The sequence below is a fragment of the Sceloporus occidentalis genome, unplaced genomic scaffold, assembly GCF_023333645.1.
Source record: "Sceloporus occidentalis isolate IW3139 unplaced genomic scaffold, rSceOcc1.0.p SCAF_1, whole genome shotgun sequence".
NCBI classification, from domain to species: Eukaryota; Metazoa; Chordata; class Lepidosauria; order Squamata; family Phrynosomatidae; genus Sceloporus; species Sceloporus occidentalis.
In genome coordinates, this window is record NW_028316981.1 from 25,289,404 (window position 1) to 25,309,572 (window position 20,169).

At 43.3% G+C, this 20,169-nt stretch overlaps 1 protein-coding gene across 4 annotated transcripts in view; it reads right to left on the reverse strand.

The window, feature by feature from the left end:
* KLHDC8B (kelch domain containing 8B) overlaps positions 1-15,116 on the reverse strand; it is a 58,127-nt gene extending 43,011 nt beyond the window's left edge. The window contains exons 1-4 of one of the 4 annotated variants that reach the window (XM_089518135.1): positions 15,040-15,112; positions 9,385-9,585; positions 3,951-4,034; positions 2,789-2,867 (exon numbers count right to left, since the gene is read on the reverse strand). The gene's annotated coding sequence lies outside the window, so the exon portion shown is untranslated. Of the gene's footprint in view, positions 1-2,788; positions 2,868-3,950; positions 4,035-9,384; positions 9,586-15,039 lie in introns of those variants that run through there. The other 3 variants (XM_089518152.1, XM_089518144.1, XM_089518161.1) reach the window with 3 other exon arrangements.
* Positions 15,117-20,169: the final 5,053 nt, after the last annotated feature.

Genomic DNA, 20,169 nt, shown 5'->3' on the forward strand with positions numbered 1-20,169 from the left:
TTTTTGGGGTACTAGGCAAAGGCCACTTTATTTTCCTGAACTTTGTAGATGCAATTTTAATCTTGCTAATGACATAGTTCTGTGGGTTCTGGCTTTTTTATTTTTTCTATTTATATTTTTAATGGTTTCTTTTTCTGTAAAGCACCCTCAGAATATAACTGAAGGGTAGCCTAAATACATTAAATAATTGGAATGCATTCCTACTCTACAGCAGGAAGAAGAAATCAAATGAAGGGAATAAAGGGCTTCTACTGAATTCCTAAGACCTGCATTTTGATGTTAGGTTGCAAACCACCCTCCATCCTGCACCTTTAACATCGGTTTGAAAAGTGTAATACTCATTTCCTACCAAGGTTGGCTGGCTTAAACCAGGTTGGTTTAAACCAAATGATTTTTATATTAAAAAACTCCTTCTTTTTAAAATTGTTGTTGTTGGTGATGTTGTGTGCCTCCAAGTCATTTCTGACTTATGGCAAACCTAAGACAAACCTATCACAGGATTTTCTTGGCAAGTTTCTTCAGAGGAGGATTGCCATTGGGGGGGAGTGGGGGGGGCTGAGAAAATGTGACTTGAAATTGATTATTTATTCTTTCTTTTTTAAAAAAGCCTAGCTATTATTACTATTTTGCAGCCCTCCAACTGGAACAATTTTAAAATTAACTGTTTATTGATAATTGTTCATTAGACCAGTATCCAGTGTCAGTTGCTTCTTTTTAATCACTTTATTTTATAGTGCAAGAAATGCCATTCAGAAACAGTTCTTTTAATTAACATAAGTTCAACCAAAACAATTTGCCTTAAAAGAGCACTTTTAAAAAAAGAACAATTATTATTTAAATTAGTGGCTATAACCTCTGAACTGCACTTTGCTGCTTAATTTTCTGATTTAGCCCTATATTGGTGTAGTCTTACAGTGGACCCTCCACATTCGCTGGGGTTAGGGGCACAGGACCCCCGGTGAAAGTAGAAAATCCACAAATAAAAATAATACTTTTTTTACCTGAGAGAGCACCTTTCTACCTGGGGCCTCTAGGGCACCTCTCTGGTTAACATTTGCTGGAGGTTGACCATAGAATTGTGCTGGAGGACCTATAAATAAAGATGACCAGGTAGGGTGGGGGCACTTTCAGACCAAGGACTGAAATTTGGTGGTGGATAAGGGGGTGGGGGCTCCTCTACAAATGCCTAGAGAATTGTTCCCTCTAGGAATCTCTAGGTCTTGCAGTGTGATTTTTGGTGGAAGCTGACCCACAGAGTCATGCTGGAGAATCTCTAGACATTCCTAGAGAACATATTAATCAAATCTGTGAATAAGCAAATCTGCAAAAGTCAAAGCCGCAAATGTGAATGGCTGACTGTAATTTTTAAAAAATTGATTTAAACAACCAACCAACCAACCAAACAAACAAACAAACAAACAAACAAACAGTTTAAACCAGAGGCAGAGCAGATTTCTCCTTTCCCCTCATGTCAACTAGCAATCCTGTTTGCACAGTTTAAGGGTCAGTCCCACATAGCATTCCTTTCTGACATCATTTTGGCTGAAAATAGCAATGAGGCTGAAGTGAAGCCACTTTTACAGTCACTGTTCATTACATCATCGTGGAATGAAGAACGAGAGCAGGGAAGCAATAGCTTTCTGTTTGGGACTGAATATCAGGCTAGCCCTCCTGCCTCTGCTTTGCTACCTGAGCCCTTCTCCTCTGCTCTGTGCTCCACCTGAAGTTTTTAATTGGTAGCTAGTCCTCCCTATGATAAATCCCCATCTTAAATCTTGTCTACTAGGAGCACTTCACAGCTCATTTATCTTCTTCCTCTCAAAATTAGGCGCTTTAGTAGTTTAATAGCTGAGAGCTGCATAATTTAGAAATGGAGGCATGAAATATTGATAACAAGTCCCCAGATCAGGAATAGCGGTTTGCCTCTGGGGCAAGGAGGAGCTTTGTAAAAGGCACTTTTTTCCCATCTTCAGAGCTCAAGGGAACTGGGAATATGCTGGCTCCTGAGGTTTGCCAGAAACATGTAAATTTAATCTGAAAGCAAGGTAATGCTCCCAATACATAAGAACTGGACAAAGCTTAGGAAAGCACGAATCAAAAGTAGTTTGCAGTGTAATCCACTGTGAGGAGAGGCAAGTAATTCATTATGTTACTTTTTTCTTGTTTTATTTATTTAGATAACTCACTTCTAATTATAAAGGGATGATGTAATGACATTACCAGTCATTACTTTCAAAAGAAAAGTTATGTCCCTATCATTCCCAGAAATAACACGTTATACATGATGTCGCAGATGCAATCATTTGTAACATGCTACTTCTAAGCTCTGAAACTCAGTGATCCACAATGCCATCAGACCCTCGAGTTTGTTCTCAAATGTACTGTGGCTGCAGTATGAAACTGTGAGGAAACAGAACATACACTGCAAGGGCTATGAATGAAAAGGACCTTCCTTAGAAAAATGCTAGAAAACTAGTTAAAGGAGTCTTGACCAACATCTGTAAAAACTGAGGAAAATAATAAAGGATTAAAACTACAGCCAGTTATATATGGAGCATTCATTATTATAACTTGCACCTACTGGATTTGGCTACAAAGATGGAAGGTTACAGCAGCCTACCAGTACAGCAGCCAGTACAAACAGCCCAGTGGGTTGGGATGGCTCAATGCAGGAAAAAGGATGTTGAACTGTTTTATTAGATGGAGCACTGATTCACTCCTGAAGAGTTCTTATGCATATTTCTGTAGCCAGGAATAAACAGAAAACCTCTAAGTTAGAGGAGCTCACCTGGATGTGTCCTGACTGGAAAGAATGTGTGCTTTGGACTCCCCTGAGAAAGATGACTGTAGGTTGAAATGACATTACCCTTTTAAAAAGAAAAAAAATAGTAGTTATAGTTTCTTAAGTATCATTTGGAAATGGGTATACAAGGAAACAATTTCTGATTGTGGTGCAGGAAAGATAGGGAAGGACAGGTAATGCTTTGTATGTGTAAGTTACTATATTAGGGTTGAGGAAACTGAGACCCAGAAGTCATATCAGACCCTATGGTATTCTCCAGATATTATTTATTTATTAAAATATTTAAATCCTGCCCTTTATCCAAAGACCTCAAGGTAGCTTACAGATGGCCACACATCCTTCCCCAAGGTTTGGTTTGGAAACCAAAAGAACCAGAAATTGGGAAACATCCAATGAAATCCTCTTGTCTTTTTGACTAAAATAACCACCATTTTTAGAGCATCTTGAGATGTGCATCCAGTTTCTTCTGTCGGTTTGGACACCAGGAACATTTGCATGCTTCCCCCTGCCCCTGCTCCCCAATACCAAAAGTCTGAAATATCTCTAAGGCTTCACTGTTGGCAATAAGAGTTTTAAGCTAAAAATATACTGGTATTTTTGGTCTCCTCTTTTGCCTTCAGCCCCATCTGTCACTGGAGTCCCTGCCCCTTATCCACCACCAAATTCAGTCCTTGGTCTGAAAGAGCCCTTGCCCCCCCCCCAACCTGGTCCTCTTTTTTATGTATTAAAATATCTCTATCGTGCCCTCCGTCTAAAGATCTCAGGTAGTGTGCATTAAAATCAACTTAACCAACTTAAAAACAAGATAAATAATAAAACAATTGAAAAAGGCTACAAATATATTAAACAATTAAACAAGTTCAAAGAAGCCAGATTAAAATGATTTAATATCATGTAGATTTGTGTATAAAACCTATTAAGCACCAAAGGCTTTAGTAAACAACTATGTCCTGCCTCACCCAAGCATTCTGTCAGTTATTTAGAAGAAAGTGGGGTCAGCTTTTCCTCATATTAAGTTTGTTTAGATGCCGAGATTTAATCCTGAAACAAGACCCGGTGAAAGAAATATATCCGTGGGTGGCCCTTTCCAAGCTGAAACCTTGCGACATGTATTCAACCATTCTGCTTTTTATTTGATATAGCCTACCTTGTTTGAAAGGGAAAACACTCTTCCAGCAACTTGCTACAAGATATGCTGCACCCTCCACCTTGCACTTGGCAGCTTCCAGTCCTGCAATATAGATCAGTGGGGGTGGGAGGAAAGGAATCCCTTCAGCCTGTGGTTGTTCTTGCTAGGAGAAACAGCAACCTGGGACTACCTTGGATCATGCCCTCTAAGCAGCCGGCTTCACCAAAGCAAGCTCACAAAAGCTGCTGTGGAGCTGCAGAGGAAGCAACTACCGGACAAAGGGATAGATCACATTTTGCTTTGATCGAATGCAGATGCTTTGACTGCATTGCTAAGCATTGCTTACTCAGCATCTCCAGCTCTGGCCACCCCTGCAGTTCAATACAAGCAGCCAAAGAGTTTAAAATGTATATCTTAAGGGAAAAAATCCCACTGGTGCTCTCACAAGACAGGATGTGCAGGCGGAGCAAGTTTATTCTGCTGTTGTCACCTTAACCCTCTCATACCTCAAAGAAAGACTTTTGAGATTCATTCTTAAGCTAACTGAAAATTCCTTTTTTATTAACCTGAGCCTGATAAGCCCAAGCTGATTTAAAGGATCATTCTTACTACAAGTAAAGGAAGGTTAGAGGGCTACTGAGACACACACACACAAGCATGCACACAAAAAAGAAACAGCCCCTGCTCTGCACCCAGAGAAAGTCAACAATAATTATGCAAACTAAGTCAGTACAGTACTTACTTTGCCTAATGTATTCTGCTTCTGAGATTTAGGTTAGCATTTTAAGGCAAGAAGGAGAAAGTGAACAGCAAGAGGAAGAACACTATAAGGAACAGAAGAAGGGAATCAGGGAAAAGATACAGTTTAGTAGATCCAGAAGTTAGGAAATTCACTAGCATATTAATACCCTTAACTCCTTCTTGCCTGCCCTCTATCTTCCACATACATCTTTGAAACCATGCCAAATACTGCCCATAGGTTTCCAAGTTACTCTTCATATCTATGAGGACTAAAAGATTGAAGATTTTCAAAATTCCCAGTTCTTAATTTATTTGAGAGAAAGCCACATCTTCTTGATTTTGTCACGTATGCTTGGAATTTCCTCCTTGGTTCCAAGCATGCATGGTCAAGGGGTACATCAGACTTCCTCAACCTGGTACCCTCAAGATGCATTAAACTACAACTCCCTTTGCCATGCTAGCTGAAGATAATGGAGATTATCACACAGAGTTTATCCTGTCCTTGTCCCGTTCCTGTCCTGTCCTTCCCACGTGATCGTAGGAAGGACTTCCAGATGACGTCGCACAGATCCCATCATTAACTGATCTTAAAAGCATGATTGACAACAATCACGCAAAAGACTTTCAGATGATGTCACACAGGTCCTGTCATTAACCCATCATTAAAGCGACACTGGCCAGCATTTTGTATTAACAGAAATTCATATTATTGCAGTGCCACATTAATGACAGGCTAACGGTGAGATTGGCGCTACGAGTTCATGCTATTGCAGTCACTGACTGCTGAATGATGGGATAAAGACAGGGGAGCGATATTGTCCCTATCCCATCGGTATGCGATAATATCCAATAATGTGAGCTGTTATCCAGGAACATCTGGGAAGGACCAAGATAGGAAAAGAGGCTGGCAAAGGTTATCAGAACACTTCCACCAAGAAAGATTCCTGCATGTTCATAACCTGAGACATTTCAGCAACATATCCAACAAAAAGAAAGAAGTTCTGTAACTTTCTTCTCCATTGATGTCTGTTTTGAAAGGGACCAGGGAGAGAGTGCAGTGCTTTTCTGGATATAGGACTTAACTGCTGCAAGTAAAAACACCTTGCATCACATTGATTAGCTCAGTAACTTTACAACAGCAACGAATAAGGTGCTTTTGCCATCTATTTCCCAATTAGCCCAGATGGCTCAACTTGATGACTCCCTCACAGGGCTAAACTTATTCATTATCACAATTTATGTTGCTGTTATGTGCTGTCAAGTTGGCTTGGGCTTATGGTGACCCTATGAATGAGTATCTTTCAAAAGGCCCTGTTATTAACAGCCCTATTCAGGTCTTACAGACTCAGATTCATTGCTTCCTTGATTGAGAAAATCCATACAAAATTTACACCCCGCTAAATTTCTAGGGCTGTTAAAGATGGCATGGAGGAACCATGAACTGGTGAGCACAGAAGGAGTTAAATATCTCTCCCTTCCCACTGCATGACTCTCTACTGTAAAATTCCCTCCCTGCAAATTTAGCAAATATGATCCTTTGCTAGGAAAGCACATGGTTTTGTTCTCATTTGTATAGGAGGTGAGGAGTCCTTAAAAACAGAAAGAGGAAGATAGAGACCAAGGGGATGAGAAGAGTAGCAGCAAAAGGCTTTACAGATACAAGTACTCTTCAGATACAGCAAAGGGAGCTCATAGAATCATAGAGTTGGAAGAGACCACATGGGCCATCCAGTCCAACCCCCTGCCATGCAGGAAATCCAAATCAAAGCATCCCCAGCAGATGGCCATCTAGCCTCTGCTTAAAGACCTCCAAGGAAGGATACTCCATTACACTCCGAGGAAGGAGTGTGTTTAGAGTTGCCATTGTCAGGGATGATGGGAGTTGTAGCTCTTCACCTCAGGCTCGAATTCACCACCTTGTTACGCACCGGCGCTGACCAGTTTTGGCCAGTGGTTAAAGCTTTGCTCTAAAGCAGCAGAGTTACAGAGAATAGGCTGAAGACCCTGACAAACTCTCCAAGCCTTCTCACTCTTGCTTCCACAGAAGTCTTCACACTTCTTCAGGATCCAGCTGGCTCTTGTATCTTCACTCAAGACACCAGACAACTCAGTAGTCTTATATAAAAGATCTACTTTATTCTACTATATACAGCTCCAAAACTATCCAATACAACTCCCCACTACTACTAACCACAAAATACATTGGGATTCATAGCCATTATTATAGTCATTGCAAAATACCACCCACTGTTGTCTGTTTCCACCCAGTGGGCGTGTACATCCACTCTCATTGGCTCTCTTGGTTCAACCCACAATTAATGATTTCATCATTTCACCTTGTCCACTTAACAATTCTCAGGTGTGTTCAATTATCCACTTTGCATTTCTGTCCTTGGCATTTAGGACTTGTTAATTACATTACCTTTTACACCTGTGTGGCTTCTAATTGCTTCTGCTGAGTCACCCTGACTCTCACATACATGTTTTATTTCATCCACTGTATATCCCATGTTGCATTTTCCTTAACAGCCATAACCCGGTGGGGGCAGGAATTTCCTGCTTTTGGACCGTCTACACGGTCACGGTACGATTTGCTCCCGCCCCCGGGTTTGCCCCCGCCCTCGGGCTTTTTTATTGCGCCGCTATGGCGGCGCCTTTGGCCGCTCTTGTGGCCGCCGCCGCCACCACCACCAATGCAGCTGTCGCTGTGTGGTGGCCTGCCTGTGGCTGCTCCTCTGGCCGCCGCCGCCACTGCGGTTCGGTAGGTGCTCCAGCGCGCCCACACTCACAGTATTTAATTTTCCCGGGCGCGCTGGAGGAGCACCTACTATTGGCTGGCAGGCTGGCCAACAGCGGAACAACCCACCCCCTGCTTCAGGAGTCTTTGACTGCTGGCAGGGGGCGGGGCTGTTCCAGCTCTCTGCCCCCATTGGCCACCCAGGTTAAAGAGGAGGAGCTCTCCTCTGTTTACTCCCTGGGCCGGCGAGCGGCGAAGGACTGAGGCGGCGGGTGGAGGAGGGCACCGGGCAGCCCCCGCCGCAGCAGCCACAGCAGCAACAAAAGCGGCAGCCGCAGCCAAAGCAGCAGCCACAGCAGCAGCCAAAGGAAGAGGAGAGGACCAAAGGTATGCCTCTGGGCGGGGGGGGGGGGGGGACGTTTTTGGCTAGCTGTGTGAGTGTGAATCAGTTTGCAAAGGGACCTTCCACGTTTATCATCATCATCATCATCATCATCATCATCATCCAAAGGCCTAGCTGTGTGAGTGTGAATCAGTTTGCAAAGGGACCTTCCATGATTATCAATATTATTATTATTAGCATGCAAAGAGCTAGCTGTGTCAGTCAGTTTGCAAATGCCCAAATGTGCTTCGTGTGTGTTTTGGAATGGGGGAGGGGGTTGGCCAGAAAGGGAAGTACATTTCTGCCATCTGTCTAGGAATAATGCCAAAATGTCCTCCATTTTGATCATGCATAAGAAACATGCATTTATATTAACATTTTTTAAAAAATAATAATTTTTTCGCATGTCCTCCATTTTTATAAAATGTATCCTACATTTGAAAATATTGCCCTACATTTGTCCTACATTTGTCCCGGTTTGGAGGTCCAGACTTATGGCAACCCTAAGTGTGTTCCACTGTCGAACAGCCCTTACTGTCAGGAAGTTCTTCCTAATGTTGAGGTGGAATCTCTCCTCCTGTAGCTTGTATCCATTGTTCCGGGTCCTGTTCCCTGGAGCAGCAGAAAACAAGCTTGCTCCCTCCTCAATATGACATCCTTTCAAATATTTAAACAGGGCTATCATATCACCTCTTAACTTTCTCTTCTCCAGGCTAAACATCCCCAGCTCCCTGAGTCTTTCCTCATAGGGTAAGGCTTCCAGAGCCATTGTTGAGCACCCTTTGGGTTCGGCCGGTCAACCAATTACAGATCCATTTAACAGTTACTTTGTCTAGCCCACATTTTACAAGCTTATTTGCAAGAATGTCATGGGAAACCTTGTCAAAGGCTTTACTGAAATCAAGATATACTATATCCACAGCATTCCCTTCATCTACCAAGCAATATCTACAGCATTATCTACTGGATGAGATGTACAGTGGACCCTTGTTATATGCTGGGGTTTGGTTCCAAGATCTCCCATGTATAACAAAATCCGTGTATGCTCAAGTCCCATTAAATATAATAACATAGCAAAATGGTGTCCCTTATAAAAATGGAAAATCAAGGTTTGATATTTGAAATTGATACTTTTTTTAACATTTTCAAACTGTGGATGCTTGAATTTGTGTATAAAAAATTCATGTATAAGAAGGTCCGACTGTACTGAAGTTTTAAACCAACCAAGTGTTAACAAGACATCTGTTTCTTTATAGAAAAAACGGAAGGGTTTGGTGAAAAAAGGGTGTGTTAGGAACAACGTTTATAAGCAAGGAATGGGGGCACATTTAGAACATACAAACAAAAAGGATGAAGGAAAAAAGCTTTCTCCATCCTGAATATAGTGTTAAATGCAGACTCGGGAAGGAAAGATTGAGACAAGAGAGAGAGAGAGAATGAATCTTGGTGAAATAAAAATATGCACAGATATGCACATGTGGGGGGGGGGAGGACAAGCATTATAATGTTTAATCTCCCTGCATTACTAATTCCTTCCTGTCTGTGGTTCCCTAGCAAGAAGCACATGATACTTTAATTTAAAAAACACTTACTTGGACAGTTATTCCACTGTTTTCAACCTGAAGTATTTTAGAGCAGACATTTGTTTTACGATCAGGCTGTATTGTAGTGGATTCAGGGCTTACAGAGTCAAAGTACTGCGAGTGTCTGAGAAGCAGGGCTGATGATTATCATGTGCCAGTTCCCATAGGTTTTCATGTTCCCTCTAAATTGAGCTACAATGTTCACAGTATCTGGGGTACAAAGAGGAAAAGATTAGTCCCAGCCAAATATATTTTGTTGTGAGCTATCCCTACTGCAATGCAAAATATTTTGGGATCGTTTGGTTTTGAATATGAAATTAAGACCTCTTGGGCTGCATCTGCACTGAAAAAATAATGCAGTTTGACACCACTTTAACTGCCATGACTCAATACTATGGAATTTTGTGAAGCCTAAATGTCTCACAAAACTACAATTCCCAGAATTCCATATCCTTGAGCTATGGCAGTTGAAGTGGTGTCAAACTGGATTATTTCTGCCGTGCAGATACAGCCTTAGATTACCAAAAGGCCTGCTCCTGGTGGGAATGCAAACAACTTCCAACCATTATTGGATTTTAAAAGGAAAAATGGAAAATTAAAAAAAAAAAAAAGAAGGGGAACTTTTTGAGTAGTTTTTGCAGATGTGGCTACTGTCATGATGTGCACCTACATTTCAAAATGTTCTACATCACTGAGACCAGATCATAAAAGCCACTTTCAAACACACAAGGTTCAAAAGACCTAACTATTCCCTGGACCTTTATCATCTACCCATTTTTGATAAAATGCCAACAGTCTTGCAATTAAGAATTCATAACTGGCAGGCTGTAGGGAGCTATTAGAGCAACCAGATTTTAATTTCTAACAGTCAGGCATGGCCTGGTACATGACACATTTTCTCCTGGAAGCCATTCCCCTCAGTCTTCAGATACGTGCTTATTTTGCCTGCACGAGAATGAGGGAAAGACAAACCCCGGGCGTGATCAAGGCAATCACTCCTTTTATTACTGACTGTGCACTTGGGGGCCAAGCTCTGTCACACAGCCAACAGCTAGGCTAATCCCTGGATGTTAGGCAGAGACGAAACGAGTCTAGAGACTCATCAGCTCCTCTTCTTGAGGACTGTTTCTTGACAGCTATGATGTTTCCTTATCAGAGTCCCTCTCCAAGCTATAGCCATCAGCAAACACACATGTGCACATGCAGGCACACACACAAACCTCATGTAAATCTGCTTCCAAAGTCACAGCTTTCCTTGGTTGCTCCCAAATACAGTACTCAGCATATATACGCCGCGAGTCTCAAACAGACAGTAAATGCATGAGTCAACATTTAATGATTTCTAAAATGAGCCTGGGTGCAAGCAGAGCTACAGCCAAACACAATTCAATGCTCCTCGTTCGAAATCCTACCTGCTTCATTAAGAACAGGCTCCCAGGTTATGGGCTTTTCAGGATAGGGTTCCCGTTATCCACAAGCTTTTTCTGCCAAACAGATTGTTTCTTCTAAATTTTACAAATCTCTATTTTATTTTTTTCAACCGAAGGCAAGGAATCACTGAATGCACTATACTCAGGTTTGCAGCCAACAAGAAGCTGTGGCTGTGAGGCTTTCCCCAGCTTCCTGCCCAATATAAGGGTGCATCTACACTGTAGAAATAATAGCAGCTTGACACCACTTTAAGTGTTGTATCCTATGGAATTCCTGAGATTTGTAGTTTTACAAGGCTGTTAGCCTTCTCTGCCAAAAGGTGCTAGTGCATCACAAGGCACGACACACCAGGATTCTGTAGGAAGGAGAGACATGGCAGGTGAAGTGGTGTCAAACTGCATTATTTCTACAATCTAGATACTCCCCAAGCCTCTGAGAAAGCCCATACATGGTTTTTTACCCATTATCTCGGAAACTTAATGAAATTATCATATCAGAGTTGGAGGAGACCACAAGGGCCATCCATTCCAACCCCCTGCCATGCAGGAACTTCCAATCAAAGCATCCCCGACAGGTGGCCATCGAACCTCTGTTTAAAGACCTCCAAGGAAGGATACTCCACCACTCTCTTAGGGAGTGTGTTCCAGTGTCGAACAGCCCTTACTGTCAGGAAGTTCCTCCTAATGTTTAGGTGGAATCTCTTTACCTGGAGCTTGCATCCATTGTTCCAGGTCCTGTTCTCTGAAGCAGCAGAAAACAAGCTTGCTCCCTCCTCAATATGACATCCCTAATTTAAACAGGGCTGTCATATCACCTCTTAACCTTCTCTTCTCCAGGCTAAACATCCCCAGCTCCCTGAGTCATTCCTCATTGAGCTTGGTTTCCAGACACTTCACCATTTTAGTCACCCCCCTTTGGACACACTCAAATTTCTGAACATCCTTTTTGAATTGTGATGCCCAGAACCGGACACAGTATTCCAGGTGGGGCCTGACCAAAGCAGAATAGTGGCTCTATTACTTCTACTTCTACTATTCTATTCTACTTCTATACTACTATTCTACTTCTACTATTACTCTGTGCAGCCACCTCCCTACCCCAATTTAAGAAGGGGTTGAAAACTTATTTATTCAAGCAAGCCTACCCCTGAATATTTCCCCCTGAATATGTACTCTCCTCCCCCCCCCCCCCGCCAGCATTAGACTGGCACGAGGTTGTAATGCTTTTAATATGTTTAGGTTTTATTGTGATATGTTTTCTTGTATAATGTACTGTTCGGATGTATACTGTAATGTTAACTTTGCTGTACACCGCCCTGATTTGAAGAAGGGCGGTATAGAAATAAAACTTTTATTTATTATTATTTCCTTGATCTAGACACTATAATTCTATTGGTGCAGCCTAAAATCACTTTGGCCTTTTTAGCTGCCGCATCGCACTCTTGACTCATGTTCAACTTGCGGTCTACTTGGACTCCCAGATCCCTTTCACACGTAGTCTCGTTCAGCCAGGTGTCCCCCATCATGTATCAGTGCATTTCATCTTTCCACCCTAAGTGCACTACCTTACATTTCTCTATGTTGAAGTTCATTTTGTTAGCTTTGGCCCAGCTTTCTAGTCTATTCAGGTCATTTTGAATTTTGATCCTGTCCTCTTGGGTATTAACTACTCCTCCTAATTTGGTGTCATCTGCAAATTTGATAACCATGCCTTCAAATTGTGCGTCTTCATGTTGTTTCAGACTTATAGTGACCCTTGGCATAGTGGTTTGAGCACTAGGCTATGACTCTGGAAAGCACGGTTCAAAATCCCTGCTTGGTCATGAAACCCACTGGGTGACATTTGGTAAGTCACACTCTCTCAGCTTCAGAGGATGGCACAGGCAAACCTCCTCTAAAGAAACCTTGCCAAGAAAATCCCATTATAGGCTCGCCTTAGTGGGGCCGTAAGTTGGATACAAATTGAAGGCAAACAACAACAACTAAATGACAAACAGGGTGGATTTGGAATGCACAATGTCCTAGTCCCATGGTTTCATTTGTGGTTGTCGTCCCCCCTCTCAGCTGTGTCATCTTACCTTAGCAGTGGAGGAAGAAAGAGAGAATGAGGGAGGGAAGTACCAGGCACCTTAAGGCTCCCAGGAAGCCTCTCCAGCTCATCCTGGCTGCTTGACCAGCCAGTGGTGCCTTCCTTGGACCCTTTCCCCCCCATAATAAGAGTCTGGAAAGGCCCAACGAAACAGCAAAGCTTGTCCACCACTGGCATGGGCTTCCTACTGTCCAGGTGTCTCATCCACATTGCCATTCAAGGTTGGAAAGAGAGCAAGAGAGAGGATGTGCAAGGCACTCTCAGGGCACAGTGGCACCTCCCCAGTCTCCCAACTCCCTAATGTGACCAGAGGTCCTTCTTTTCCAGGACATGCCTTACATTTCAGCCTTCTGTCCAGGAACAATTATAAAAAGTCCTCCATTTTGAGCAGGACTAAAAAGCATGAATTTACATTTCTATGTGTTTCTAGCTTTGATTTGATCATGTCCTACTTTTCTTTCTTCTACATCCATAACCTTGCAGTACCTTGTCCTCCTTTGTGGTTAGGACCTCGTCAACTTGCCCCCCCCCCAAGCCCATACATGCCCTTGAGAGTCTGTCAGGCAGGGTGACCAGGCGTTCTCCTCCTTTTGCAGGACATGTCGTCCATTTCAGACCTCCGTCTAGGTGGGATTCCATAAAGTCCTCCATTTTGAACACCACTGAGAAGCACTGCATTTACATTTCTATGAATGTTTTTTGCTTTCATTTTGGATATGTCCTCCATTTTTCCTTGTACGTCCTACATTTTGCAGTGTCTTTTGTGCTTATGAGGACCTCCCATTCCTCAGAAGCCCAGATGCGTCCTTTGGAAACTCACAGGTTGCATCTACACTGTAGAAACAATGCACCTCAACAACACTTTGAACTTCCCTGGCTCCATCCTACAGGTTTGTAGTTTGGGGAGGCACTGGCAGAAAAGGTTAAAGACCACCTGGGGTAGCGATTTGAGGGCTGCTGGACTAGGAGTCTGGGGACCAGGGTTCGAATACCAGCTTGGCCGTGAAACCCACTGGGTGACCTTCGGCAAGTCACATCCTCTCAGCCTCAGGTGAAGGCAGTGATAAACCTCCTCTGAACAAACCCAGTGATTAAAAACCCGTGATCACCTTAGGGTTGCCATAAGTAAGAAACGACTTGAAGTGTTTCCAGCTCGGCCATAGAAATCCACCGGGCGACTTTGGACAAAGCACACTCTCTCAGCCTTGGAGGAAGGCTATGGCAAACCATTAAAACCCCACAATAGGTTCACCACCTTAGGATTGCCATAAGTCAGAAAAGACTTGAAGACACACAACAACAACAGATGCAGCCTCCAGTCCCTGAGGTGCCAAAGCTCTTCTCCCTTCCCACTGAAAGAAACTTTGGTGGGGGAAGAGTTGTTGTTGTTTTTTCTTCTGCCCCAGGCAGCCAAGGTGACCAGAGGTGTCCTCACCGCAAAGGAGGACAAGGCACCACAGAATGGAGGTCCTTCCAGAAAGAAATGGAGGACCTTTCCAAACAGAAGCTAGAAACACTCATAATAGAAAGATAACATTCATGCTTCTTGGTCATGGAACCTCATGAAATGCCTCTTGCACATGATGGTTGAAATGGAGGACATGTCCTGGAGGAGGAGGACCACCTCCGGTCACCTTGCCTCTCTGAAGAAACTTGCCAAGAAAACTCCATGGCAGGGATGCCTTTGTTGTTGGAAAGATTTATCTGCCATCATGGCCATCCTCTGAGGCTGAGAGAGTGTGACACTCTGGGGGGAAAAGGAGGACATTACAACATAAAAGCAAAAAAACACCCCTCCAAAGTTAAATCCATGCTGCCTAGTCTTGCTCGAAAGGGAGGACCTTTTGGGATTCCTCCTGGACACGAAGGCTGAAATGGAGGACGGTGTCCTGGAGAAAAGGAGGACCACCTCTGCTCACCCTGCATCTGAAGGGGGGCAAAGGAGGACATTACCACACAGAAGATCAAAACACTCCCAGAGAGATAAACCCATGCTCAAAAGGGAGGACATTTTGGAACTCCTCCCCCGGACAGAAGGCTGGAGTGGAGGACCGTGTCCGGGGAAAGGAGGACGCCCTCCTGAGGCAGCCCACCATTGGCCCCTTCCCCTGCTTCCCTTCTCCCTCCATTTCCAGGCGTCCTCACCTTCCTCTCCGCCTCGAGCAGCCTCTCTCAGCCGGGGCAAACTCTCCTTCCCCTGCCGTCGGCGGAGCCTCATGGGCGGCTGAGGGAGGAGGAGGAGAAGGAGGAGGAGGAGGAGAGGAGAGACCCCTATCTATCGCCGCCCTTTTCTCTCCAGCCTCTGCTGCTTCTCTTCTTTACGCTCCCTTCAGGAAGAGAGAGAGAGAGAGAGAGAGAGAGGAGGAGGAGGAGGATGGAGGGGAGAAAAGGGCAAACGCCCCACAACACACACAGTACACAACACACACAGCCGCCCTGGTTGGTTTTGCCAGGGCCCTCAGGGGCCCCAGAGGAGGACAAGGCACCTCAAAAAACAAAGGGCAGCATTTGCCCACAGGGAAGCCATGCTTTTGGGGGATATCTGCCCATAGGGAAGCATTGAGGGTTGCTTGTTGTGTCCTCCATTTTGAGGCGCCCTTGTCCTCCTTGGTGGTTAGGAGGACGCTTATTGGTCACCCTGGCAATAGAGCTGTAAATAAACCCTATGGGATGGATTCATGCCACTGTTCTAGCTTTTATTTGGTAGTGTCCTCCATTTTGAGAGGGACGTACTAAAACAAAGGACAGTACTTGCCCATAGGGAATCATGGGGAATACTTGCCCATGGTCAAGCAATCTTCATGATTCTCTATGGTCAAGTATTCCCCATGGTTCCCTATGGGCAAGCAATCCCCAGTGTTTCCCTATGGCCAAATAATCTTCATGATTCTCTATGGGCAAGTATTCTCCAATGACTGCCTGTGGGCAAGTATGGTTTCCCTATGGGCAAGTACTGTCCTTTGTTTTAGTACATCCCCCTCAAAATGGAGGACACTGCCAAATAAAAGCTACAGACAGAGAGATTCATTTCATAGGCCTTATTTACAGCTCTGTTCCCAGAGTGACTAGTGTCCTAACCCTAGAAAAGCAGAAGCCACCTCAAAATGGAGGAGCTTTTCAAATACAAGCTGAAAAGTTTTGAAAACACTCGAAGTAGTATATTTCTTAGGGTTTATTTATAGCTCCATGACAAAGTGTCCTAACCGTCAAGGAGGACAAGGCGCTTCAAAAAAGCTTGCTTCCAAAGCTTGCAACAGGCATAATAATGTGCATTTTGGTTGGCCCAATAAAGGCACCACTGTTTGGTGGATTTTGGATGATACTGTACTTTTCTGATGAATTTATCTCCCTTAAAATGCCTTCTTGGCTTGCAAGATACTTATAGAACTCTGAGCAAGACAAAGCCTTAAAATTGTCCTTTACAAGCAACAAACCCTGGACCACATCTACATTTCAATTACTCCTTTCATTTGTCCACTGTGCCAAAATTAAGGAGTTTATCACACTGGGGCTGATTTCGGCATTAAAGAGAGATTAAAGCGCATTTAAAGCAACTCGCAAAATAAGCAGAAATGGTGAGTAATTCCTCAAATGATTATCAAACGCAATTGTGCAAATAAAGTGATAGCAGAAATGCTTTTGCATTGAAATTTCGAAAATAAAAAAATGTGCATTAATGCTTCTTTGTGACCACTTTAATGGCGGGTTTTGTGCAATGTCGTGTGAAATTGTTAAGTGTAATTACGTGATTTTTCTGGTATATTCAAGGGATAAACTCCCAGCCTCCTTCGTGTGAAAAACTCCTAAGGGAAGAAATATTCTACTTTTGCATTGTGTCCTCAAACTGCCCATTACATTTGTTGTCCTCTCCCCCTCTGAGAAACAAATGGACCCTAGCACTGGGTGCAAATCTTGTCTGCTGCAGCAACTAGGAAAAAATAACTTTACAGTGATCCACCCTATCCCTCTATTTGATGTAAGGATAGGCTGCCAGGTAGATGCCTTTTCCCAATGAGAACAGCAAATGTGGTGTGCTATTCAATGTGCTTCTTACTCATGCTCAAAATGGAGGACATTTTGGAATTCCTCCTGGACAGAAGGTTGGCATGTAGGATGTGTCCTGGAAAAGGAGGACATCTAGTCCCTCTGGCAGCAGGAGGCCTCCTTGTAAAAGGAGGAGGACAACTTCTCACCTCCCTCACTGCCCTTCCTTGCAAAACTGTTTCTGCAGGGTTTTTACTGTTGTAGTAAATGTCTTCACTGAGAATTTTAACAGTTCCAAACAAAGGAGTATTTTCTGAATGGAGGTGGGGGGAAATCATATATAGAAATCCATTACATAAATGAGTGGGGGGAAAGCTACAACGAAAGACTCTGCTAACCAAGCATAGACAGATCTTTGTGCAGGGAAATAGAGGGGTTGCAATTCCAGGGAGCAAGGCTGGCCCCAAACATTTTGCAGCCATTTTCCATTTGGTCTTTGTTGTTGTTGTTATGCTCTCCGCCCCCCACAATAGGGACACAAAGCGTCTTACAAATTAAAAAACAACGCAATTAAAAACATACAAAAGTAGGCATTAAAACAGAATTAAACTAGAATAGTATTAAAATACATCACTCATTAAAACAGGAGGTAGATGGACTAGCCATCGACTCTTCAGCTTTTGTGACAGAAGACAGAAAGAAAATCAGCTCATTTGAGATGTGGTGCTGGAGAAGAGTCCAAAAGATACTGTGGGCTGCTGAGAAAAGACATGTCTAAAAGTGGCCTTTTCCTTTGACAAAAAATAGGCAAAATCAAATTGGACATGATATCATTCATAAAGGCTACCTACTGCCTTGGTTGGAATTCTGGTCCCAAGCTTATTTTGATACCCTCATCCCATCCCAACTTCCCATAGCTACAACACCCAAGAGAAGCATGTTTTTCAGAAGCTCCTGTAATGTACAGAAGATCCTCTATTTAAAGATAATTAATAATAATAATTTGTTTTATTTATATACTGCTATTCCAAAGATCATAGCGGTGAACAGCAAGTAAGCTAATTTGCCCCCAAAAGTTTGGGTACTCATTTTAGCGACCTCAGAAGGATGCAAGCCTGAGTCGAGCTTGGGCCCTTTTGCTGGTCTTGAACTCGCAACCTTGTGGTTTTGAGTGAATGGCTGCAGTACAGGCATTTAACCACTGCGCCACCAGATGCCTTAAATATCACTAGCCACACCCAAAACCTTTTGCTACCCAAGGTCAAGAAGAAGAAGGGTTCCCCCTCTTCATTTTCCATATAGAAGTCAATTGGACTTCCTCTTGACTCTTTGTCTCTGGCAATTTGTCCACTAACAGGACTGTTTAGGACAGCCAGGACAAGTTGGATGGCATGCAGAGAAAGCACTGTTCTGCAACAGGAAGAGGCAGCCAGAAGGAAGTTCAGGACGATGGTCTGGACAGCTGCCTGTGCTGGATCCCAGCACATGTGGCCTGGAGTCATCATCCCATTCTGTACAAGCCTCAGGGATAATAAGGCCTGCAACACTGAATCAAGGGACTGGCTAGACAAAAACAACTCTTAATAGTCCAGTCCTGTTGCATGTGGTCTTCTGAAGAAAAAAGGCATACTGAGTACAACGGGACTTTCCCCAAAGTGTGCTTACAGCATTGTACCCCTAGGCTGCAGTTCTGTACCAAGTAACCTGGGAATGTTTTGTTTATGGTGTTGCTTGCGATCAAGTCGTTTCTGACTTATCATGCCCCTAAAGATTTCATCAGGGAGGGTTTGCTGCTGCCATCATCTGAGAGACTGTGACTTTGCCCAAGGTCATCCAGTGTGAAGTCAAAGGCTTTCACGGCCGGCATCCATAATTATTTGTGTTTTTTTCAAGCTATGTGGCCATGTTTACTTCTAAGAACGTCTAGAACATGGCCCCATCGCCTAAAAAACCCACAAAAAGCCTAGTCATCCAGTGTGTTTGCATGGCTGAGAAGGGATTCAAATCCTGCTCTCCAGAGTCATAGCCCAATACTCAAACCACTGGGAAGAGCTTCCATTAAACTCCATAGTGCTTACTTCTGGGTGGACACCTAAAGGAATGTTCTATTAAGTCTACTAAAAAGCAACAGCAGGTTGTTTTTTTTAAAAAAAAATTAAGGTAAGTATTCTGTGTGGTTAGTGGTTTGAGCATTGGACTGGGATGCCAGAGACCAGGGTTCAAATTTCCTGCTCAGTCATGGAAACCCACTGCATGACCTTGGGCAATTCACACTCTCTCATCCTCAGAGGAAGGCAAAGGCAAACTTTCTCTGAACATGTCTTACCAAGAAAACTCCAAAATAGCTTTACCTTTGTTGCTGTTGCACGCCTTCAAGTTGTTTCCGACTTATAGAGATCCTAAAGCAAATCCATCACAGGGTTTTCTTGGCAAGATTTGTTCAGAGGGTGTTGGAAACAACTTAAAAGGGACACAAAAGCTCAACTATATTTTACTGCGACATGATAGCATCACCTGCACTGCACTCCATGTAAAGAAACCAACAGGACAGACAACTAAATTTTGCTTCAATAATACTGGAGATAGAACATTGCCTTCCAGTGTGCCTGAAGGTTAGCTTAGAAGGTAGACTGTATGGCTACACTGCTTTCTTTTAATACTTCACTGCTGCTGTCCATCACTTGGCATCTGCCCCAGAGATGGTCACCTCACTCACTTTGCATCAAAACTGCAGATAGCAAGCGCTCACTTGTGAGACATTCTCACATCTCCCTCACATACAGGTAGGATGCCTTTTCCAAGGCAATGTCTGCTGCTATGACACACATGTGACTCATCTGAAAACAAAGAAAATACATTTCTAGTTTCAGAAGGAAGGTAGTTTTTTTCTCAGCAAATGTAACCAATGGATCAGACAACCAGATCTCATATGATTGATTCATTAAACATTTAGTTAAGTTGCATCCCACGTTGAAATGAAAAGACTGTTGCATGAGGACTACTGCTGCATAGCTCCTGGTATCTTCTTCAAGGGGCTTGCAAGGAAGCCTTTTTGGTGGACTGTACCCAGTGGGTCACAATGTATGTGTTTTGTACCGTGTGCCATGAATAGCACAGGCATCCACTGTCTGAGATTCCCTTTGCCAGATTCTCAACGCCTCCCCCACAAATACAAAATATTATATTATTGTAGCCGGCTTTATTGAAATTACATTTTGCTTTTAAAATATTGCTCTTCAGACAAATACATATACATCTGGTATGCCAGCAGAATTAATATAACAAATTCAT